At 48.6% G+C, this 23,021-nt stretch overlaps 24 non-coding genes across 24 annotated transcripts; all 24 read right to left on the bottom strand.

Annotated features, from left to right (window-relative positions):
* Positions 1-621: 621 nt before the first annotated feature.
* On the bottom strand, positions 622-694 carry TRNAR-ACG (transfer RNA arginine (anticodon ACG)). The gene has a single exon. It is a non-coding gene; the product is annotated as a tRNA-Arg (tRNA).
* Positions 695-1,405: 711 nt separating this feature from the next.
* Positions 1,406-1,478, bottom strand: TRNAR-ACG (transfer RNA arginine (anticodon ACG)). The gene has a single exon. It is a non-coding gene; the product is annotated as a tRNA-Arg (tRNA).
* Positions 1,479-1,822: 344 nt separating this feature from the next.
* Positions 1,823-1,894, bottom strand: TRNAH-GUG (transfer RNA histidin (anticodon GUG)). Its single transcript has one exon. It is a non-coding gene; the product is annotated as a tRNA-His (tRNA).
* An 8-nt stretch (positions 1,895-1,902) lies between these two features.
* Positions 1,903-1,975, bottom strand: TRNAR-ACG (transfer RNA arginine (anticodon ACG)). Its single transcript has one exon. It is a non-coding gene; the product is annotated as a tRNA-Arg (tRNA).
* A 711-nt stretch (positions 1,976-2,686) lies between these two features.
* TRNAR-ACG (transfer RNA arginine (anticodon ACG)) lies at positions 2,687-2,759 on the bottom strand. Its single transcript has one exon. It is a non-coding gene; the product is annotated as a tRNA-Arg (tRNA).
* A 9,539-nt stretch (positions 2,760-12,298) lies between these two features.
* On the bottom strand, positions 12,299-12,371 carry TRNAR-ACG (transfer RNA arginine (anticodon ACG)). The gene has a single exon. It is a non-coding gene; the product is annotated as a tRNA-Arg (tRNA).
* A 420-nt stretch (positions 12,372-12,791) lies between these two features.
* TRNAR-ACG (transfer RNA arginine (anticodon ACG)) lies at positions 12,792-12,864 on the bottom strand. The gene has a single exon. It is a non-coding gene; the product is annotated as a tRNA-Arg (tRNA).
* A 721-nt stretch (positions 12,865-13,585) lies between these two features.
* Positions 13,586-13,658, bottom strand: TRNAR-ACG (transfer RNA arginine (anticodon ACG)). Its single transcript has one exon. It is a non-coding gene; the product is annotated as a tRNA-Arg (tRNA).
* A 424-nt stretch (positions 13,659-14,082) lies between these two features.
* Positions 14,083-14,155, bottom strand: TRNAR-ACG (transfer RNA arginine (anticodon ACG)). The gene has a single exon. It is a non-coding gene; the product is annotated as a tRNA-Arg (tRNA).
* Positions 14,156-14,866: 711 nt separating this feature from the next.
* Positions 14,867-14,939, bottom strand: TRNAR-ACG (transfer RNA arginine (anticodon ACG)). Its single transcript has one exon. It is a non-coding gene; the product is annotated as a tRNA-Arg (tRNA).
* Positions 14,940-15,283: 344 nt separating this feature from the next.
* TRNAH-GUG (transfer RNA histidin (anticodon GUG)) lies at positions 15,284-15,355 on the bottom strand. The gene has a single exon. It is a non-coding gene; the product is annotated as a tRNA-His (tRNA).
* Positions 15,356-16,147: 792 nt separating this feature from the next.
* On the bottom strand, positions 16,148-16,220 carry TRNAS-ACU (transfer RNA serine (anticodon ACU)). The gene has a single exon. It is a non-coding gene; the product is annotated as a tRNA-Ser (tRNA).
* A 344-nt stretch (positions 16,221-16,564) lies between these two features.
* On the bottom strand, positions 16,565-16,636 carry TRNAH-GUG (transfer RNA histidin (anticodon GUG)). Its single transcript has one exon. It is a non-coding gene; the product is annotated as a tRNA-His (tRNA).
* Positions 16,637-16,644: 8 nt separating this feature from the next.
* Positions 16,645-16,717, bottom strand: TRNAR-ACG (transfer RNA arginine (anticodon ACG)). Its single transcript has one exon. It is a non-coding gene; the product is annotated as a tRNA-Arg (tRNA).
* A 711-nt stretch (positions 16,718-17,428) lies between these two features.
* TRNAR-ACG (transfer RNA arginine (anticodon ACG)) lies at positions 17,429-17,501 on the bottom strand. Its single transcript has one exon. It is a non-coding gene; the product is annotated as a tRNA-Arg (tRNA).
* A 344-nt stretch (positions 17,502-17,845) lies between these two features.
* Positions 17,846-17,917, bottom strand: TRNAH-GUG (transfer RNA histidin (anticodon GUG)). The gene has a single exon. It is a non-coding gene; the product is annotated as a tRNA-His (tRNA).
* Positions 17,918-17,925: 8 nt separating this feature from the next.
* Positions 17,926-17,998, bottom strand: TRNAR-ACG (transfer RNA arginine (anticodon ACG)). The gene has a single exon. It is a non-coding gene; the product is annotated as a tRNA-Arg (tRNA).
* Positions 17,999-19,206: 1,208 nt separating this feature from the next.
* On the bottom strand, positions 19,207-19,279 carry TRNAC-ACA (transfer RNA cysteine (anticodon ACA)). The gene has a single exon. It is a non-coding gene; the product is annotated as a tRNA-Cys (tRNA).
* Positions 19,280-19,990: 711 nt separating this feature from the next.
* On the bottom strand, positions 19,991-20,063 carry TRNAR-ACG (transfer RNA arginine (anticodon ACG)). Its single transcript has one exon. It is a non-coding gene; the product is annotated as a tRNA-Arg (tRNA).
* A 344-nt stretch (positions 20,064-20,407) lies between these two features.
* Positions 20,408-20,479, bottom strand: TRNAH-GUG (transfer RNA histidin (anticodon GUG)). The gene has a single exon. It is a non-coding gene; the product is annotated as a tRNA-His (tRNA).
* An 8-nt stretch (positions 20,480-20,487) lies between these two features.
* TRNAR-ACG (transfer RNA arginine (anticodon ACG)) lies at positions 20,488-20,560 on the bottom strand. Its single transcript has one exon. It is a non-coding gene; the product is annotated as a tRNA-Arg (tRNA).
* A 711-nt stretch (positions 20,561-21,271) lies between these two features.
* On the bottom strand, positions 21,272-21,344 carry TRNAR-ACG (transfer RNA arginine (anticodon ACG)). The gene has a single exon. It is a non-coding gene; the product is annotated as a tRNA-Arg (tRNA).
* A 424-nt stretch (positions 21,345-21,768) lies between these two features.
* On the bottom strand, positions 21,769-21,841 carry TRNAR-ACG (transfer RNA arginine (anticodon ACG)). The gene has a single exon. It is a non-coding gene; the product is annotated as a tRNA-Arg (tRNA).
* A 711-nt stretch (positions 21,842-22,552) lies between these two features.
* On the bottom strand, positions 22,553-22,625 carry TRNAR-ACG (transfer RNA arginine (anticodon ACG)). The gene has a single exon. It is a non-coding gene; the product is annotated as a tRNA-Arg (tRNA).
* Between the last annotated feature and the right edge of the window lie 396 nt (positions 22,626-23,021).

Here is a 23,021-nt window from a genome sequence, read left to right as displayed (position 1 = left end):
AACCCACAAGGGGAAAACACACCCTTTGAAACAGGCGGATATGCTGAGTTCCGGTGACAGACTCCCTTTAACAATGAAAATGCCGTGACCCGGATTCGATCAGGGGTTGCTGCGGCCACAACGCAGAGTACTAACCACTATACGATCACGGCAACGCGTTATACTACGCGTCCGTAATCAGACGCGTTATCCATTGCGCCACTGGCCCTGCCGAGTCAGCCTCCGCTAATCCTGCCCCACTTTTCTTAAGCCCTGGAAAACCTGCAACAGGGTGAAATGGCCACAAGTGCCTTCCATTTCTTGCCAACCGAATGAGAACCAGCCAGAAACTAAACATCTTCATACGATGATCCGGAACTCGTGTCAGGCTTCTATCTGTCTCACAACACATTTTTACAACAGGCGAAACCATGACTTTGCTGCCAGGGGCCATCGAAGGCAAGGAGAAGACGAAATCACGCTGGAGATGACATTTCTTGTCTATTTCCTGCAAATCCAAAAACTTTCTTCCACCTTGGGAAAGAACCGTTCAAAACGGAAGCAAAGAAAAGATGCCGTGACCCGGGGTTGCTGCGGCCACAACGCAGAGTACTAACCACTATACGATCACGGCAACACTCCCGAGCCAGGTAGGAGTCGAACCTACAATCTTCTGATCCGTAGTCAGACGCGTTATCCATTGCTCCACTGGCCCTGCTGAAGCCGTGGCCGGTAACCCTGCCTCTTAGTTCTGAACCGCTGTAAGACCTGAAATAAGGTACCCTTGCCATAAGTGCCTTCCATTTCTTGGAAAGCAAATGGAAACCGGCCAGAGACTAGGTATATTCATACCATCTGGAATTCATGTGAGGTTTCTTTTTGTCTCACTACACTTTTTTACAACAGGCGGATCCACCACGTTTCAGATAGGAGCCATCCAAAGCAAAGGGAAGATAAAATCAGGCGGGAGATGAAATTTCTTGTCTACTTCCTGCAAATCCAAGAAGATTCTTCAACCTTGGGGAAGAGCAGTCGGTCACCTCTCAGAAGCCAACCTCTCAGCGTAGCTCCAAGGAGAGATAGGCTCAGGTCACCTCAATCAGACAATCTTTTCCCACTTGTGAATCGGAACCTCCATAGCCGAGATGTGGCTGCTTTTGTCAATGTGTAAATGAGCTTTTTGGATCAACCATGGAGTTGCCGCTTAGCTCTTTGGAGCAAGAGCGAGGCCCTCGTTGACCAAACCCCACCAGGACCTTGGCAACAAACCCACAAGGGGAAAACACACCCTTTGAAACAGGCGGATATGCTGAGTTCCGGTGACAGACTCCCTTTAACAATGAAAATGCCATGACCCGGATTCAAACCGGGGTAACTGCGGTCACAACGCAGAGTACTAACCACTATACGATCACAGCAGCGCTGCCGAGCAAGGTAGGAGTCGAACCTACAATCTTCTGATCCGTAGTCAGACGCGTTATCCATTGCGCCACTGGCCCTGCCGAGTCAGCCTCCGCTAATCCTGCCCCACATTTCTTAAGCCCTGGAAAACCTGCAACAGGGTGAAATGGCCACAAGTGCCTTCCATTTCTTGCCAACCGAATGAGAACCAGCCAGAAACTAAACATCTTCATATGATGATCCGGAACTCGTGTCAGGCTTCTATCTGTCTCACAACACATTTTTACAACAGGCGAAACCATGACTTTGCAGCCAGGGGCCATCGAAGGCAAGGAGAAGACTAAATCACGCTGGAGATGACATTTCTTGTCTATTTCCTGCAAATCCAAAAACTTTCTTCTACATTGGGAAAGAACCGTTCAAAACGGAAGCAAAGAAAAGATGCCGTGACCCGGATTCGAACCGGGGTTGCTGCGGCCACAACGCAGAGTACTAACCACTATACGATCACGGCTACACTCCCGAGCCAAGTAGGAGTCGAACCTACAATCGTCTGATCCGTAGTCAGACGCGTTATCCAATGCGCCACTGGCCCTGCTGAAGCCGCAGCTGGTAACCCTGCCTCTCAGTTCTGAACCGCTGTAAGACCTGAAACAAGGTACCCTTGCCATAAGTGCCTTCCATTTCTTGGAAAGCAAATGGAAACCGGCCAGAGACTAGGTATATTCATACCATCTGGAATTCATGTGAGGTTTCTTTTTGTCTCACTACACTTTTTTACAACAGGCGGATCCACCACGTTTCAGATAGGAGCCATCCAAAGCAAAGGGAAGATAAAATCAGGCAGGAGATGAAATTTCTTGTCTACTTCCTGCAAATCCAAGAATATTCTTCAACCTTGGGGAAGACCAGTCGGTCACCTCTCAGAAGCCAACCTCTCAGTGTAGCTCCAAGGAGAGATAGGCTCAGGTCACCTCAATCAGACAATCTTTTCCCACTTGTGAATCGGAGCCTCCATAGCCGAGATGTGGCTGCTTTTGTCAATGAGTAAATGAGCTTTTTGGATCAACCATGGAGTTGCCGCTTAGCTCTTTGGAGCAAGAGCGAGGCCCTCGTTGACCAAACCCCACCAGGACCTTGGCAACAAACCCACAAGGGGAAAACACACCCTTTGAAACAGGCGGATATGCTGAGTTCCGGTGACAGACTCCCTTTAACAATGAAAATGCCGTGACCCGGATTCAAACCGGGGTAGCTGCGGCCACAACGCAGAGTACTAACCACTATACGATCACGGCAACGCTGCCGAGCCAGGTAGGAGTCGAATCTACAAACTTCTGATCCGTAGTCAGACGCGTTATCCATTGCGCCACTGGCCCTGCCGAGTCAGCCTCCGCTAATCCTGCCCTACATTTCTTAAGCCCTGGAAAACCTGCAACAGGGTGAAATGGCCACAAGTGCCTTCCATTTCTTGCCAACCGAATGAGAACCAGCCAGAAACTAAACATCTTCATACGATGATCTGGAACTCGTGTCAGGCTTCTATCTGTCTCACAACACATTTTTACAACAGGCGAAACCATGACTTTGCAGCCAGGGGCCATCGAAGGCAAGGAGAAGACGAAATCACGCTGGAGATGACATTTCTTGTCTATTTCCTGCAAATCCAAAAACTTTCTTCCACCTTGGGAAAGAACCGTTCAAAACGGAAGCAAAGAAATGATGCCGTGACCCCGATTCGAAACGGGGTTGCTGCGGCCACAACGCAGAGTACTAACCACTATACGATCACGGCAACACTCCCGAGCCAGTTAGGAGTCAAACCTACAATCTTCTGATCCGTAGTCAGACGCGTTATCCATTGCGCCACTGGCGCTGCTGAAGCCGCGGTTGGTAACCCTGCTTCTCAGTTCTGAACCGCTGTAAGACCTGAAACAAGGTACCCTTGCCATAAGTGCCTTCCATTTCTTGGAAAGCAAATGGAAACCGGCCAGAGACTAGGTATATTCATACCATCTGGAATTCATGTGAGGTTTCTTTTTGTCTCACTACACTTTTTTACAACAGGCGGATCCACCACGTTTCAGATAGGAGCCATCCAAAGCAAAGGGAAGATAAAATCAGGCGGGAGATGAAATTTCTTGTCTACTTCCTGCAAATCCAAGAAGATTCTTCAACCTTGGGGTAGAGCAGTCGGTCACCTCTCAGAAGCCAACCTCTCAGCGTAGCTCCAAGGAGAGATAGGCTCAGGTCACGTCAATCAGACAATCTTTTCCCACTTGTGAATCGGAGCCTCCATAGCCGAGATGTGGCTGCTTTTATCAATGTGTAAATGAGCTTTTTGGATCAACCATGGAGTTGCCGCTTAGCTCTTTGGAGCAAGAGCGAGGCCCTCGTTGACCAAACCCCACCAGGACCTTGGCATCAAACCCACAAGGGGAAAACACACCCTTTGAAACAGGCGGATATGCTGCGTTCCGCTGACAGACTCCCTTTAACAATGAAAATGCCGTGACCCGGATTCGAACCGGGGTTGCTGCGGCCACAACGCAGAGTACTAATGAGTCGCCCCAGCTCGGCCTATGTAGATTCACGGTGCGAGCAGGCCCGACACCGGGGGGGCCGCGCCTTGAAAAAGGGGAGTTTTAAGCAAAAATGGATTAAAGAAAAATAAAAGTTTGTCGTGACGCCAGTTGGGGTTTCGGCTTGAGGTGAAGCCGGGCACTGTAGATAGGGCCTCTGGGAATAGGTGGTGATGCAGTGCCAGATGTTATACCCTCCCCAACCAGGGCAGGTCCCAGGGCCAGATGATATAGGTGAGGAAGGGATGATTTCCAGGAGGAGTAACAGAGGATCGATGAAAGAATACAGTCCAGACAGGGGTTAACCAAACACTTACAGTTTACTTCTGTAGTCAGCAGGAGATAACAGATGTTACAGGAGGATTCACCTTGCTCCAGTATAGTGAGATGCCAGTCTTCCCTTTTACCACCAGTATGATTCAGCCTTCCACTGCTGCTCAAACTCTCTAATAGATTTCCTCTGGTCCTGGGTTCCAGGAGCTCAGAGGTTAATTACAACTGGGTAGATCCCCCTTCTGGACAGCAGGTAACGCGAGTTCTTTGGGATGCTGGATGCAGACACTCACCCCAACTCTGTATGTTACTGAGCCTCCAGGAATCTTGCAATCACTAGGCCTCGATCCAGTGAGTCTCTCAATGTTCTTAGTGTTTCTCACACTAGTTAGGAATTGATGGTCCTATAACTGCAGCTCCGTGCCTGCGAGGTCTCATCTCACCTCTGCAGGTCTCCGGCCTCCTGTGCTATCATACCATGAGGCTGCAGCATACCCTGCACCTCAACACACCTGCTCCTCTCTCTTGCACACTCTGAACTGGAACTGAAAAAAAGAGAGACCCTCTTTCAGTCTGTAGCTCCACCCCTTTTCCTAAAGGGACAGTGTCTGTGGAACTTTGTGTGTGCTAACAGGTTGACTGGATCTCACTATACCTTCACAGTACACAGTATAGATCACATAAGATGACATTTGTAGTGACCCACTCTGTGGGGCGCTACATTCCCCCCTTGTTAAAAGTAGCACGTCTCGGGCTACCCTTCCGATGAACTAAGAAGAGGGTTGGTAGACGGTAACATGAACACCATAGTGTTTGAAGAACATTACATACAAGTGTAAACTTCATATGTAAGTAAATTCCCTAAGGAGAAAAGTGCAACTTATTTAAGACCATTTTAAACTGTCACAAAAATGTTCAAGGAAACACAATTTCTGTAACAGTCTCTGGTTGTGTATTCCTTACAACCCAGCAACATTCACGGTTGCTTTCCTTGCGGATTACAGCCCCAAACCGCTTAGTCCACCTCCTTAACTCCGAGTGCAGCTGCGGAGTATTTTGGAACATTCAAAATTCTTCACTGCACAGGCTGTTTTGATGGCTCCTATCCGACAGGCCGCCATATTTGAAACATCCCCCAACCCCCGGGAGCGTTGGTGCACCTGCATAAATTGCATTCCATGCACTTGAAGAGGTTGGTAGGCAAATGGAAGTTTTAAAAGTTTCAGTACCACAAGAAAGTTATTGTGGCAGGAACCCTGAAAAACTAAACATGTTAAACACTGGCACAGTTCCTTTAGTCCATTCTCTCTTGGTACAGCCATGCTCAGGAGAGTAAGTATTAATGCACAGTTCATATTTCTGACTCACCTATTAGTGCAATCCGTTAGGGAGCCAGCACTTAAATTAAACCTTTAACATTGCATAAACTGAATTGAACATATACAAATACAACACAACTATCTGTAAACATATTGGGTTAGTATGCCTCTACTTATTGTCCCTGTAACGTATGGGGAGTTGTCCCTGTGTATTGCGCTGAGATCTACGCAAAAATGGGATTCCTGGCAGTCTTCTCCTACTTACTGGAGTCACCAGGGAAACGGTAGACATACTTTCACTAGGAATCGGGCTTACTGGAATTTGCGCTGGTACATCATCAGGAACTGGGATTGGCTGTTCTTGAGAATCCGTTATCTCCTGAGAGGATGTTTGTGGGAACAGCATTACTGGTACTACTAAAGCACCTTCAATTTGCGGCCAAGAACTAGGAAACGGCCCAAGTATGGTCTGAACTTCTGTCTCAGATTTTCCTGATTGTTGAGGATTTTCTTCCACTTTGTTTCCTGCTTCCTCACGTAATTGAGACGGACATAGTTTCAGATTGTCTCTGGATACAGTTATACAAGTCTTTCCGCCATCTTTGGAAATCTTACATACTTTGCTGTTATCGCTATTAGATGGTTGGACAGTATAGGGTTCAGATTCCCATTGATCATCTAGTTTGTGGTGCCTTCTCTTTCTTTTCAATACTTGCTCACCAACTGGTAAAGGGGAAGCTGGGGCATGTTGGTTGTAGCTTTTCTCTTGTCTTTGCCTAGCTTGGTCAAGGCTTTGCTCTACACACTGCTGAACCTTTGTATACTGCAACTGTCTTTCAGCAATCCAATCAAGATGAGGTGAGTTGGGCACTTCCTCAGGATTTAGGACTCCCATCTCCAAGTCAATAGGAAGTTTACCTGGTCTGGCACGCATTAGGTATGCTGGAGAATACCCTGTGGAGCTAGTCGGGACATGGTTGTACATTTCAATTAAGTCAGGCAAGTTTTCAGGCCATTGGTTTCTCTCTTCCAAAGGCAAGGTCTGCAACAAACTGATGACCAGGTGATTCATTTTCTCACAAAGTCCGTTCCCTTGAGGGTGGTATGGGGTTGTTCTGATCTTCTTACATCCATAGAGGAAGCAGAACTCTTTGAATACCTCCGCTTCAAATGCTGGACCTCTGTCAGTCAAGACTTGGTCAGGATAACCATGGGGCCGACAGAAATGCTCTTGGAATGCTTTTGCAGCTGTTTTTGCAGTCTGGTCTTTAACTGGAACAACGACCAGGAAGCGGGAGTAATGATCCACAATGGTAAGGGCATAGGTGTATCCCGATCTACTGGGAGTCAGCTGCACATGGTCTAAGGCCACTATCTCCAAGGGTTGCTTTGTCTGGATAGGTTGCAGGGGGGCCTTTTGAGTAGTAGTGTCTTTTCTCCTGAGATTGCACGTACCACATTCTCTGCACCACTGCTCAATGGATTTTCTCATACCCGTCCAGAAGAAACGGTCTCGGATCACCACTTCTAGTTTTTTCCACCCGAAGTGTCCTGCTTGGTTGTGATAAGCTCCTAGCACCATAGGTATGTCCTTTTGGGGTACTACGATCTGCCAAAGTAGTTCATGGGTTCTTGGATTGATAGCTCTTCGAACCAACTTCCCTTCAAAAACAAAGAGCTTCTTCCTCTCTTTCCAGAGCTGTTGAGCTTCTGGTGGTGCATCCACAGGTAAAGAGGTGTTTTCTACTCCAAGAAGTTCTTTGACAAGGTGCACAGCTGGATCACTCTCTTGTGTTTTGGCCCAGCCATGATGAGGTAATGGATTCAGGGAGATCTCTTGAGTTGCTAGACTTCTTCCAGTCATACAGCCAGAGTTATGGACCATTCGATTGTTGTAGAAGGCTGGCATTTCTACCTCCTCTAAGTCATCAGATTCCTCTGGATCAGGAGGGTTGGGCATGCGGGACAAGGCATCTGCATTCAGGTTCTTCTTGCCAGCTCGGTACTTGATGACAAATTCAAAATTGGATAGGCGGGCAAGCCATCTCTGCTCCAGAGCTCCAAGCTTAGCAGTGTCCAGGTGTGTCAAGGGATTGTTATCGGTGTAGATTGTGAATCTTGAAGAAGCCAGGTAATGCTTGAACCTCTCTGTCACTGCCCATACTATTGCTAGAAGTTCCAACTTGAAGGAGCTATAGTTGACTGGATTCCTCTCAGAAGGACAAAGCTTCCTACTTGCATAAGCAATGACTTTCTCTTTGCCTTGCTGTTCTTGAGAGAGGACAGCTCCAAGTCCATTGTTGCTTGCATCTGTGTACAGTATGAAGGGCTGACTGTAGTCAGGATAGGCTAGGATCTCTTCTCCAGTGAGGGCTTGCTTTAGCTTCTGGAAAGAGTCTTCCAATTGGGGGTTCCACTCCACTAGGGGGCTCTTGCCTTTAGACTTGTTGGATTGGCCGACAAGGAGATCCTGCAAGGGGGCTGCTAGGGTAGTGAAGTCCTTGATAAATCGTCTGTAGTAGCCAACTAACCCTAGAAATTGGCGGATCTCTCTGATGGTAGTTGGGGCTTTCCAGTCCTTGATCACAGTCACCTTGTCTGGGTCTGGGGCAACTCCTTCTGCACTGACCACATGTCCTAGGTACTGTACCTTTGGTTTCAGGAGGTGGCATTTGGAAGGCTTGACCTTCAGGCCAAAGTTGGACAAGGCCTCAAAGACTTCAGCCAGGTGTTGCAAGTGATCCTCATATGTTCCGGAATAAACAATCACATCGTCTAGGTACAATAAGACTGTCTCAAAATTCTTGTGTCCTAGGCAGCACTCCATCAGCCTTTGAAAGGTTCCTGGCGCATTGCATAGGCCGAAGGGCATGACATTAAATTCGTAAAGACCCATGGGAGTCGTAAAGGCAGTCTTCTCCTTATCAGCCTCTGCTACAGGAACCTGCCAATACCCGCTGGTTAGGTCCAGGGTAGAAAAGTACTTAGCCGTCCTGAGCGCTGCTAGTGACTCCTCTATGCGCGGCAAAGGGTAAGCATCCTTGTGCGTGATATTATTAATTTTTCTATAATCCACACACATGCGCATTGTCCCATCTTTCTTGCGAACTAACACTAAGGGTGCTGCCCAGGGGCTATGGCTTTCCCTGATTACCCCAGCACTCTTCATGTCCTTAATCATGTCCTTAGTACACTGATAATGTGCGGGTGGAATGGGCCTATACCTTTCTTTAATTGGTGGATGGTCTCCTGTGGGGATGGTATGTTGTATTACCTTCACCTGCCCAAAGTCCAAGGGAGTCTTACTGAATACCCTTGCATACTCTTGTGCTAACCGCACAACCCCATTCCTTTGGTATTGAGGAGTGCTGTCAGTGCCAATGTGTATTGCTTGACACCAGTCCTCTAACTGTTTTGGGGAATCATTAACATCTGTCTGATCAGAGGAAGTCAAGGGCTCTGTTGGCTGGATGTCATTGTTACTGACAGTGAACAGTTTAGCTACTGTGGCATACCTGGGTAAGCAAGCCTCCTCCTCCCCACAGTTCAATATGCGCACTGGTACTCTGCCCTTCTTCACATTAACTATCCCTCTAGCTATCATAACAGTGGGTCTACAGTCAGAATAGACAGGTTCCATCAGGGCCTGGTAGTCTTGCCCTTTGATGCCTATTGCTGCTCTGCACCAGACAATGATTTCACTCCTGGGGGGAAGCATGATGGAATTGGGGTCACTTACCCTCATACTGCCAATCTCTCCACCTGCTAACTCCACTTGTTGACGCTGGACAAGGGCTTTAATCTCCTTATTCAGAGCATATCTTTCTTGGTAGGGGGTAGATCTCAATGCGTCCTGTAAGATGGCAATTACCTCATCTAGACAATTCTCCAACACATTAGTCCCCAATGTTAACACATTAGCAAATTCCCCTTCATCCACATCAACAATTATTAGACCTTGGGATTTAAGATCCGTGCCACCTACTCTCAGGGTGACCTCTTTATATCCCACCTGGGACAGGGGCTGTCCATTACTAGCAATTAGTACTAAGTCCCCATTTGGATGCTGGGTAATATCAGCATCAGTCCAGTACCTGCGAAACAAAGTCTGAGGAATAGTGGTTACCTGTGAACCAGTGTCCAGTAGCGCTGTGAAAGGGACACCATCAATTGTAACTGGAATTATAGGACGTCCACCTACATACCTGCTTTTCCAGCTAGTTGGACCAAATCGTCTTACTCCTGAAGGTTGGTCCTCTACTCCAGGAGTTGCCCATTTAAAGGACACTCTCTCTCAACATGACCAACCTTATCACACCGTCTGCAGATGGGTCGGCCAGAGGGGTCAAACTTGTCAGTGGTCCTCCTGCCGTTGCGCGTCAGTCGCTGTTGAGGAAACAATGTTCTTCTTGAACGTCTCCAAGGTAGATCCTCTGGGCTGGAAGCAAGCTGGATCTTTGCTGGAGAAGAAACTTGGAGATCTTGAACAGTTTTGGTTAATGCAGCTACATGTTTAGTTAGCTCAGTCATTTGTAACCGCAGCTCTGCAGCATCATCAGATTGGATCTGTGCACACTGTACAGTAGATGGAAAAGGTGCAGCATTTGCAGGGCTCACAGGTGTTTGCCTGTGGAGAGCAACTTGTTGCTCCTCCGTCTGTCCGCATGGATAGACAGGTTCCCTCAGGATACGGATGGATCTGTCCTTGAATTCAATAAAGCTCATATCAGGATTCTGCAGGGCCATCATGCGCAGTTGGGCCTTACCGGATTCTGACAATAGGCCTTCTACAAACTGTTCTTTTAGCATCCTGTCCTCATCCTGAATACTATCTGGATCTACTTGTTTAATAACCCACAAGGCTTCTTGCAGATTAAGGGCAAAATCTCTCACAGTGTCCTGCGGTTTTTGCTTACAGCTGAAAAACCGCATCTTTATCTCTGATGTGGTGCGGGTGTCAAAGGTGATCCTGAGTTTGGTAAAAATGTCCTTTACAGATCTTTTATCATTCAATGGCCAGGATTTAACTTCCCTTTGTGCTGCACCACCAAGTTGACTTATTAATATTCCAACCTTTTGCTCCTCTGTCATAGGGTATAGGTCAAACAGGCTACTCAGCTTTTCTTTAAAGTCTCTGAGGCTATGGGACTCGCCTGTATACTGGGGCAGCCAGGATGCACCTGGAATGTACGGCATTGTTAGCGGTAATATAGGTGCCATAGTTACTTGGTTATGACTACGGTTAGAGTCTATGGGGGATTCAGAGGGGCCTGGGGATGAGGATCCACTTGCTTGATACATCACCCCCCCCTTGTTAACCCCAGCAAGGCCACACTCACCAGACTTGATACTGTGAAGCGTTGATCCGGAGGGACGGATGGATGGATCACTTATCACTGCAGGGGATGCTGGTCCGGCTGCTACAGAGACTCCTACAGTTGTCAGGGGTAGACTGCAATTGAGGATGATGCAATCTGTATCTTTCACTGCTCCTTGCACAGGCATGTCACATGTTCTGCACTCAGTGTGGCTTGCAAGAAAAAGACACCAACCCTGCGGCTCAGTGTAACTTGAATCATGCAACTGCTGCTGGTGGCTATTTTGGAAAGCAGGACAAATTTTGAAAAATGCAAGTCTTTTTCAACAAAAATAAAAGTTTTGCGCACTTTCGCTATCCTGTTCGTGACGCCAAAAAGGAGAGTCGCCCCAGCTCGGCCTATGTAGATTCACGGTGCGAGCAGGCCCGACACCGGGGGGGGCGCGCCTTGAAAAAGGGGAGTTTTAAGCAAAAATGGATTAAAGAAAAATAAAAGTTTGTCGTGACGCCAGTTGGGGTTTCGGCTTGAGGTGAAGCCGGGCACTGTAGATAGGGCCTCTGGGAATAGGTGGTGATGCAGTGCCAGATGTTATACCCTCCCCAACCAGGGCAGGTCCCAGGGCCAGATGATATAGGTGAGGAAGGGATGATTTCCAGGAGGAGTAACAGAGGATCGATGAAAGAATACAGTCCAGACAGGGGTTAACCAAACACTTACAGTTTACTTCTGTAGTCAGCAGGAGATAACAGATGTTACAGGAGGATTCACCTTGCTCCAGTATAGTGAGATGCCAGTCTTCCCTTTTACCACCAGTATGATTCAGCCTTCCACTGCTGCTCAAACTCTCTAATAGATTTCCTCTGGTCCTGGGTTCCAGGAGCTCAGAGGTTAATTACAACTGGGTAGATCCCCCTTCTGGACAGCAGGTAACGCGAGTTCTTTGGGATGCTGGATGCAGACACTCACCCCAACTCTGTATGTTACTGAGCCTCCAGGAATCTTGCAATCACTAGGCCTCGATCCAGTGAGTCTCTCAATGTTCTTAGTGTTTCTCACACTAGTTAGGAATTGATGGTCCTATAACTGCAGCTCCGTGCCTGCGAGGTCTCATCTCACCTCTGCAGGTCTCCGGCCTCCTGTGCTATCACACCATGAGGCTTGCAGCATACCCTGCACCTCAACACACCTGCTCCTCTCTCTTGCACACTCTGAACTGGAACTGAAAAAAAGAGAGACCCTCTTTCAGTCTGTAGCTCCACCCCTTTTCCTAAAGGGACAGTGTCTGTGGAACTTTGTGTGTGCTAACAGGTTGACTGGATCTCACTATACCTTCACAGTACACAGTATAGATCACATAAGATGACATTTGTAGTGACCCACTCTGTGGGGCGCTACACTAACCACTACACGATCACGGCAACGCTGCCGAGCCAGGTAGGAGTCGAACCTACAATCTTCTGATCCGTAGTCAGACGCGTTATCCATTGCGACACTGGCCCTGCCGAGTCAGCCTCCGCTAATCCTGCCCCACATTTCTTAAGCCCTGGAAAACCTGCAACAGGGTGAAATGGCCACAAGTTCCATTTCTTGCCAACCGAATGAGAACCAGCCAGAAACTAAACATCTTCATACGATGTTCCGGAACTCGTGTCAGGCTTCTATCTGTCTCACAACACATTTTTACAACAGGCGAAACCATGACTTTGCAGCCAGGGGCCATCGAAGGCAAGGAGAAGACGAAATCACGCTGGAGATGACATTTCTTGTCTATTTCCTGCAAATCCAAAAACTTTCTTCCACCTTGGGAAAGAACCGTTCAAAACGGAAGCAAAGAAAAGATGCCGGGACCCGGATTCGAACCGGGGTTGCTGCGGCCACAACGCAGAATACTAACCGCTATACGATCACGGCAACACTCCCGAGCCAGGTAGGAGTCGAACCTACAATCTTCTGATCCGTAGTCAGACGCGTTATCCATTGCGCCACTAGCCCTGCTGAAGCCGCGGCTGGTAACCCTGCCTCTCAGTTCTAAACCGCTGTAAGACCTGAAACAAGGTGCCCTTGCCATAAGTGCCTTCCATTTCTTGGAAAGCAAATGGAAACCGGCCAGAGACTAGGTATATTCATACCATCTGGAATTCATGTGAGGTTTCTTTTTGTCTCACTACACTTTTTTACAACAGGCGGATCCACCACGTTTCAGATAGGAGCCATCCAAAGCAAAGGGAAGATAAAATCAGGCGGGAGATGAAATTTCTTGTCTACATCCTGCAAATCCAAGAAGATTCTTCAACCTTGGGGAAGAGCAGTCGGTCACCTCTCAGAAGCCAACCTCTCAACCTAGCTCCAAGGAGAGATAGGCTCAGGTCACCTCAATCAGACAATCTTTTCCCACTTGTGAATCGGAGCCTCCATAGCCGAGATGTGGCTGCTTTTGTCAATGTGTAAATGAGATTTTTGGATCAACCATGGAGTTGCCGCTTAGCTCTTTGGAGCAAGAGCGAGGCCCTCGTTGACCAAACCCCACCAGGACCTTGGCAACAAACCCACAAGGGGAAAACACACCCTTTGAAACAGGCGGATATGCTGAGTTCCGGTGACAGACTCCCTTTAACAATGAAAATGCCGTGAAATGCCGTGACCCGGATTCGAACCGGGGTTGCTGCGGCCACAACGCAGAGTACTAACTACTATACGATCACGGCAACGCTGCCGAGCCAGGTAGGAGTCGAACCTACAATCTTCTGATCCGTAGTCAGACGCGTTATCCATTGCGCCACTGGCCCTGATGAGTCAGCTTCTGCTAATCCTGCCCCACATTTCTTAAGCCCTGGAAAACCTGCAACAGGGTGAAATGGCCACAAGTGCCTTCCATTTCTTGCCAACCGAATGAGAACCAGCCAGAAACTAAACATCTTCATACGATGATCCGGAACTCGTGTCAGGCTTCTATCTGTCTCACAACACATTTTTACAACAGGCGAAACCATGACTTTGCAGCCAGGGGCCATCGAAAGCAAGGAGAAGACGAAATCACGCTGGAGATGACATTTCTTGTCTATTTCCTGCAAATCCAAAAACTTTCTTTCACCTTGGGAAAGAACCGTTCAAAACGGAAGCAAAGAAAAGATGCCGTGACCCGGATTCGAACCGGGGTTGCTGTGGCCACAACGCAGAGTACTAACCACTATACGATCACGGCAACACTCCCGAGCCAGGTAGGAGTCGAACCTACAATCTTCTGATCCGTAGTCAGACGCGTTACCCATTGCGCCACTGGCCCTGCTGAAGCTGCGGCTGGTAACCCTGCCTCTCAGTTCTGAACCGCTGTAAGACCTGAAACAAGGTACCCTTGCCATAAGTGCCTTCCATTTCTTGGAAAGCAAATGGAAACCGGCCAGAGTCTAGGTATATTCATACCATCTGGAATTCATGTGGGGTTTCTTTTTGTCTCACTACACTTTTTTACAACAGGCGGATCCACCACGTTTCAGATAGGAGCCATCCAAAGCAAAGGGAAGATAAAATCAGGCGGGAGATGAAATTTCTTGTCTACTTCCTGCAAATCCAAGAAGATTCTTCAACCTTGGGGAAGAGCAGTCGGTCACCTCTCAGAAGCCAACCTCTCAGCCTAGCTCCAAGGAGAGATAGGCTCAGGTCACCTCAATCAGACAATCTTTTCCCACTTGTGAATCGGAGCCTCCATAGCCGAGATGTGGCTGCTTTTGTCAATGTGTAAATGAGCTTTTTGGATCAACCATGGAGTTGCCGCTTAGCTCTTTGGAGCAAGAGCGAGGCCCTCGTTGACCAAACCCCACCAGGACCTTGGCATCAAACCCACAAGGGGAAAACACACCCTTTGAAACAGGCGGATATGCTGAGTTCCGGTGACAGACTCCCTTTAACAATGAAAATGCCATGACCCGGATTCAAACCGGGGTAGCTGTGGCCACAACGCAGAGTACTAACCACTATACGATCACGGCAACGCTGCCGAGCCAGGTAGGAGTCGAACCTACAATCTTCTGATCCGTAGTCAGACGCGTTATCCATTGCACCACTGGCCCTGCCGAGTCAGCCTCCGCTAATCCTGCCCTACATTTCTTAAGCCCTGGAAAACCTGCAACAGGGTGAAATGGCCACAAGTGCCTTCCATTTCTTGCCAACCGAATGAGAACCAGCCAGAAACTAAACATCTTCATATGATGATCCGGAACTCGTGTCAGGCTTCTATCTGTCTCACAACACATTTTTACAAGAGGCGAAACCATGACTTTGCTGCCAGGGGCCATCGAAGGCAAGGAGAAGACGAAATCACGCTGGAGATGACATTTCTTGTCTATTTCCTGCAAATCCAATAACTTTCTTCCACATTGGGAAAGAACCGTTCAAAACGGAAGCAAAGAAAAGATGCCGTGACCCGGATTCGAACCGGGGTTGCTGCGGCCACAACGCAGAGTACTAACCACTATACGATCACGGCAACACTCCCGAGCCAGGTAGGAGTCAAACCTACAATCTTCTGATCCGTAGTCATACGCGTTATCCATTGCGCCACTGGCCCTGCTGAAGCTGCGGCTGGTAACCCTGCCTCTCAGTTCTGAACCGCTGTAAGACCTGAAACAAGGTACCCTTGCCATAAGTGCCTTCCATTTCTTGGAAAGCAAATGGAAACCGGCCAAAGACTAGGTATATTCATACCATCTGGAATTCATGTGAGGTTTCTTTTTGTCTCACTACACTTTTTTACAACAGGCGGATCCGCCACGTTTCAGATAGGAGCCATCCAAAGCAAAGGGAAGATAAAATCAGGCGGGAGATGAAATTTCTTGTCTACTTCCTGCAAATCCAAGAAGATTCTTCAACCTTGGGGAAGACCAGTCGGTCACCTCTCAGAAGCCAACCTCTCAGCGTAGCTCCAAGGAGAGATAGGCTCAGGTCACCTCAATCAGACAATCTTTTCCCACTTGTGAATCGGAGCCTCCATAGCCGAGATGTGGCTGCTTTTGTCAATGTGTAAATGAGCTTTTTGGATCAACCATGGAGTTGCCGCTTAGCTCTTTGGAGCAAGAGCGAGGCCCTCGTTGACCAAACCCCACCAGGACCTTGGCAACAAACCCACAAGGGGAAAACACACCCTTTGAAACAGGCGGATATGCTGAGTTCCGGTGACAGACTCCCTTTAACAATGAAAATGCCATGACCCGGATTCAAACCGGGGTAACTGCGGCCACAACGCAGAGTACTAACCACTATACGATCACGGCAACGTTGCCGAGCCAGGTAGGAGTCGAACCTACAATCTTCTGATCAGTAGTCAGACGCGTTATCCATTGCGCCACTGGCCCTGCCGAGTCAGTCTCCGCTAATCCTGCCCCACATTTCTTAAGCCCTGGAAAACCTGCAACAGGGTGAAATGGCCACAAGTGCCTTCCATTTCTTGCCAACCGAATGAGAACCAGCCAGAAACTAAACATCTTCATATGATGATCCAGAACTCGTGTCAGGCTTCTATCTGTCTCATAACATATTTTTACAACAGGCGAAACCATGACTTTGCAGCCAGGGGCCATCGAAGGCAAGGAGAAGACGAAATCACGCTGGAGATGACATTTCTTGTCCATTTCCTGCAAATCCAAAAACTTTCTTCCACCTTGGGAAAGAACCATTCAAAACGGAAGCAAAGAAAAGATGCCGTGACCCGGATTCGAACCAGGGTTGCTGCGGCCACAACGCAGAGTACTAACCACTATACGATCACGGCAACACTCCCGAGCCAGGTAGGAGTCAAACCTACAATCTTCTGATCCGTAGTCAGACGCGTTATCCATTGCGCCACTGGCCCTGCTGAAGCTGCGGCTGGTAACCCTGCCTCTCAGTTCTGAACCGCTGTAAGACCTGAAACAAGGTACCCTTGCCATAAGTGCCTTTCATTTCTTGGAAAGCAAATGGAAACCGGCCAGAGACTAGGTATATTCATACCATCTGGAATTCATGTGAGGTTTCTTTTTGTCTCACTACACTTTTTTACAACAGGCGGATCCACCACGTTTCAGATAGGAGCCATCCAAAGCAAAGGGAAGATAAAATCAGGCGGGAGATGAAATTTCTTGTCTACTTCCTGCAAATCCAAGAAGATTCTTCAACCTTGGGGAAGAGCAGTCGGTCACCTCTCAGAAGCCAACCTCTCAGCCTAGCTCCAAGGAGAGATAGGCTCAGGTCACCTCAATCAGACAATCTTTTCCCACTTGTGAATCGGAGCCTCCATAGCCGAGATGTGGCTGCTTTTATCAATGTGTAAATGAGCTTTTTGGATCAACCATGGAGTTGCCGCTTAGCTCTTTGGAGCAAGAGCGAGGCCCTCGTTGACCAAACCCCACCAGGACCTTGGCATCAAACCCACAAGGGGAAAACACACCCTTTGAAACAGGCGGATATGCTGAGTTTCGGTGACAGACTCCCTTTAACAATGAAAATGCCATGACCCGGATTCAAACCGGGGTAGCTGCGGCCACAACGCAGAGTACTAACCACTATATGATCACGGCAACGCTGCCGAGCCAGGTAGGAGTCGAACCTACAATCTTCTGATCCGTAGTCAGACGCGTTATCCATTGCGCCACTGGCCCTGCCGAGTCAGTCTCTGCTTATCCTGCCCCACATTTCTTAAGCCCTGGAAAACCTGCAACAGGGTGAAATGGCCACAAGTGCCTTCCATTTCTTGCCAACCGAATGAGAACCAGCCAGAAACTAAACATCTTCATACGATGATCCGGAACTCGTGTCAGGCTTCTATCTGTCTCACAACACATTTTTACAAGAGGCGAAACCATGACTTTGCTGCCAGGGGCCCTCATAGGCAAGGAGAAGACGAAATCACGCTGGAGATGACATTTCTTGTCTATTTCCTGCAAATCCAAAAACTTTCTTCCACCTTGGGAAAGAACCGATCAAAACGGAAGCAAAGAAAAGATGCCGTGACCCGGATTCGAACCGGGGTTGCTGCGGCCACAACGCAGAGTACTAACCACTATACGATCACGGCAACACTCCCGAGCAAGGTAGGAGTCGAACCTACAATCTTCTGATCCGTAGTCAGATGCGTTATCCATTGCGCCACTGGCCCTGCTGAAACCGCGGCTGGTAACCCTGCCTCTCAGTTCTGAACCGCTGTAAGACCTGAAACAAGGTACCCTTGCCATAAGTGCCTTCCATTTCTTGGAAAGCAAATGGAAACCGGCCAGAGACTAGGTATATTCATACCATCTGGAATTCATGTGGGGTTTCTTTTTGTCTCACTACACTTTTTTACAACAGGCGGATCCACCACGTTTCAGATAGGAGCCATCCAAAGCAAAGGGAAGATAAAATCAGGCGGGAGATTAAATTTCTTGTCTACTTCCTGCAAATCCAAGAAGATTCTTCAACCTTGGGGAAGAGCAGTCGGTCACCTCTCAGAAGCCAACCTCTCAGCGTAGCTCCAAGGAGAGATAGGCTCAGGTCACCTCAATCAGACAATCTTTTCCCACTTGTGAATCGGAGCCTCCATAGCCGAGATGTGGCTGCTTTTGTCAATGTGTAAATGAGCTTTTTGGATCAACCATGGAGTTGCCGCTTAGCTCTTTGGAGCAAGAGCGAGGCCCTCGTTGACCAAACCCCACCAGGACCTTGGCAACAAACCCACAAGGGGAAAACACACCCTTTGAAACAGGCGGATATGCTGAGTTCCGGTGACAGACTCCCTTTAACAATGAAAATGCCGTGACCCGGATTAGAACCGGGGTTGCTGCGGCCACAACGCAGAGTACTAACCACTATACGATCACAGCAACGCTGCCGAGCCAGGTAGCAGTCAAACCTACAATCTTCTGATCCGTAGTCAGACGCGTTATCCATTGAGCCACTGGCCCTGCCGAGTCAGCCTCCGCTAATCCTGCCCCACATTTCTTAAGCCCTGGAAAACCTGCAACAGGGTGAAATGGCCATAAGTGCCTTCCATTTCTTGCCAACCGAATGAGAACCAGCCAGAAACTATACATCTTCATACGATGATCCGGAACCCGTGTCAGGCTTCTATCTGTCTCACAACACATTTTTACAACAGGCGAAACCATGACTTTGCAGCCAGGGGCCATCGAAGGCAAGGAGAAGACGAAATCACGCTGGAGATGACATTTCTTGTCTATTTCCTGCAAATCCAAAAACTTTCTTCCACCTTGGGAAAGAACCGTTCAAAACGGAAGCAAAGAAAAGATGCTGTGACCCGGATTCGAACCAGGGTTGCTGCGGCCACAACGCAGAGTACTAACCACTATACGATCACGGCAACACTCCCGAGTCAGGTAGGAGTCGAACCTACAATCTTCTGATCTGTAGTCAGATGCGTTATCCAATGCGCCACTGGCCCCGCTGAAGCCGCGGCTGGTAACCCTGCCTCTCAGTTCTGAACCGCTGTAAGACCTGAAACAAGGTACCCTTGCCATAAGTGCCTTCCATTTCTTGGAAAGCAAATGGAAACCGGCCAGAGACTAGGTATATTCATACCATCTGGAATTCATGTGAGGTTTCTTTTTGTCTCACTACACTTTTTTACAACAGGCGGATCCACCACGTTTCAGATAGGAGCCATCCAAAGCAAAGGGAAGATAAAATCAGGCGGGAGATGAAATTTCTTGTCTACTTCCTGCAAATCCAAGAAGATTCTTCAACCTTGGGGAAGAGCAGTCGGTCACCTCTCAGAAGCCAACCTCTCAGCGTAGCTCCAAGGAGAGATAGGCTCAGGTCACCTCAATCAGACAATCTTTTCCCACTTGTGAATCGGAGCCTCCATAGCCGAGATGTGGCTGCTTTTGTCAATGTGTAAATGAGCTTTTTGGATCAACCATGGAGTTGCCGCTTAGCTCTTTGGAGCAAGAGCGAGGCCCTCGTTGACCAAACCCCACCAGGACCTTGGCAACAAACCCACAAGGGGAAAACACACCCTTTGAAACAGGCGGATATGCTGAGTTTCGGTGACAGACTCCCTTTAACAATGAAAATGCCATGACCCGGATTCAAACCGGGGTAGCTGCGGCCACAACGCAGAGTACTAACCACTATACGATCACGGCAACGCTGCCGAGCCAGGTAGGAGTCGAACCTACAATCTTCTGATCCGTAGTCAGACGCGTTATCCATTGCGCCACTGGCCCTGCCGAGTCAGTCTCTGCTTATCCTGCCCTACATTTCTTAAGCCCTGGAAAACCTGCAACAGGGTGAAATGGCCACAAGTGCCTTCCATTTCTTGCCAACCGAATGAGAACCAGCCAGAAACTAAACATCTTCATACGATGATCCGGAACTCGTGTCAGGCTTCTATCTGTCTCACAACACATTTTTACAAGAGGCGAAACCATGACTTTGCTGCCAGGGGCCATCGAAGGCAAGGAGAAGACGAAATCACGCTGGAGATGACATTTCTTGTCTATTTCCTGCAAATCCAAAAACTTTCTTCCACCTTGGGAAAGAACCGTTCAAAACGGAAGCAAAGAAAAGATGCCGTGACCCGGATTCGAACCGGGGTTGCTGCGGCCACAACGCAGAGTACTAACCACTATACGATCACGGCAACACTCCCGAGCCAGGTAGGAGTCGAACCTACAATCTTCTGATCCGTAGTCAGATGCGTTATCCATTGCGCCACTGGCCCTGCTGAAGCCGTGGCTGGTAACCCTGCCTCTCAGTTCTGAACCGCTGTAAGACCTGAAACAAGGTACCCTTGCCATAAGTGCCTTCCATTTCTTGGAAAGCAAATGGAAACCGGCCAGAGACTAGGTATATTCATACCATCTGGAATTCATGTGGGGTTTCTTTTTGTCTCACTACACTTTTTTACAACAGGCGGATCCACCACGTTTCAGATAGGAGCCATCCAAAGCAAAGGGAAGATAAAATCAGGCGGGAGATGAAATTTCTTGTCTACTTCCTGCAAATCCAAGAAGATTCTTCAACCTTGGGGAAGAGCAGTCGGTCACCTCTCAGAAGCCAACCTCTCAGCGTAGCTCCAAGGAGAGATAGGCTCAGGTCACCTCAATCAGACAATCTTTTCCCACTTGTGAATCGGAGCCTCCATAGCCGAGATGTGGCTGCTTTTGTCAATGTGTAAATGAGCTTTTTGGATCAACCATGGAGTTGCCGCTTAGCTCTTTGGAGCAAGAGCGAGGCCCTCGTTGACCAAACCCCACCAGGACCTTGGCAACAAACCCACAAGGGGAAAACACACCCTTTGAAACAGGCGGATATGCTGAGTTCCGGTGACAGACTCCCTTTAACAATGAAAATGCCGTGACCCGGGTTCAAACCGGGGTAGCTGCGGCCACAACGCAGAGTACTAACCACTATACGATCACGGCAACGCTGCCGAGCCAGGTAGGAGTCGAACCTACAATTTTCTGATCCGTAGTCAGACGCGTTATCCATTGCGCCACTGGCCCTGCCGAGTCAGCCTCCGCTAATCCTGCCCTACATTTCTTAAGCCCTGGAAAACCTGCAACAGGGTGAAATGGCCACAAGTGCCTTCCATTTCTTGCCAACCGAATGAGAACCAGCCAGAAACTAAACATCTTCATACGATGATCCGGAACTCGTGTCAGGCTTCTATCTGTCTCACAACACATTTTTACAACAGGCGAAACCATGACTTTGCAGCCAGGGGCCATCGAAGGCAAGGAGAAGACGAAATCACGCTGGAGATGACATTTCTTGTCTATTTCCTGCAAATCCAAAAACTTTCTTCCACATTGGGAAAGAACCGTTCAAAACGGAAGCAAAGAAAAGATGCCGTGACCCGGATTCGAACAGGGGTTGCTGCGGCCACAACGCAGAGTACTAACCACTATATGATCACGGCAACACTCCCGAGCCAGGTAGGAGTCGAACCTACAATCTTCTGATCCGTAGTCAGACGCGTTATCCATTGCGCCACTGGCCCTGCTGAAGCTGCGGCTGGTAACCCTGCCTCTCAGTTCTGAACCGCTGTAAGACCTGAAACAAGGTACCCTTGCCATAAGTGCCTTCCATTTCTTGGAAAGCAAATGGAAACCGGCCAGAGACTAGGTATATTCATACCATCTGGAATTCACGTGAGGTTTCTTTTTGTCTCACTACACTTTTTTACAACAGGCGGATCCACCACGTTTCAGATAGGAGCCATCCAAAGCAAAGGGAAGATAAAATCAGGCAGGAGATGAAATTTCTTGTCTACTTCCTGCAAATCCAAGAAGATTCTTCAACCTTGGGGAAGACCAGTCGGTCACCTCTCAGAAGCCAACCTCTCAGCGTAGCTCCAAGGAGAGATAGGCTCAGGTCACCTCAATCAGACAATCTTTTCCCACTTGTGAATCGGAGCCTCCATAGCCGAGATGTGGCTGCTTTTGTCAATGTGTAAATGAGCTTTTTGGATCAACCATGGAGTTGCCGCTTAGCTCTTTGGAGCAAGAGCGAGGCCCTCGTTGATCAAACCCCACCAGGACCTTGGCAACAAACCCACAAGGGGAAAACACACCCTTTGAAACAGGCGGATATGCTGAGTTCCGGTGACAGACTCCCTTTAACAATGAAAATGCCGTGACCCGGGTTCAAACCGGGGTAGCTGCGGCCACAACGCAGAGTACTAACCACTATACGATCACGGCAACGCTGCCGAGCCAGGTAGGAGTCGAACCTACAATTTTCTGATCCGTAGTCAGACGCGTTATCCATTGCGCCACTGGCCCTGCCGAGTCAGCCTCCGCTAATCCTGCCCTACATTTCTTAAGCCCTGGAAAACCTGCAACAGGGTGAAATGGCCACAAGTGCCTTCCATTTCTTGCCAACCGAATGAGAACCAGCCAGAAACTAAACATCTTCATACGATGATCCGGAACTCGTGTCAGGCTTCTATCTGTCTCACAACACATTTTTACAACAGGCGAAACCATGACTTTGCAGCCAGGGGCCATCGAAGGCAAGGAGAAGACGAAATCACGCTGGAGATGACATTTCTTGTCTATTTCCTGCAAATCCAAAAACTTTCTTCCACATTGGGAAAGAACCGTTCAAAACGGAAGCAAAGAAAAGATGCCGTGACCCGGATTCGAACAGGGGTTGCTGCGGCCACAACGCAGAGTACT

This window comes from Leptodactylus fuscus, chromosome 5, assembly GCF_031893055.1.
Source record: "Leptodactylus fuscus isolate aLepFus1 chromosome 5, aLepFus1.hap2, whole genome shotgun sequence".
NCBI lineage: Eukaryota > Metazoa > Chordata > Amphibia > Anura > Leptodactylidae > Leptodactylus > Leptodactylus fuscus.
This window is presented reverse-complemented; position numbering and strand designations above follow the sequence as displayed.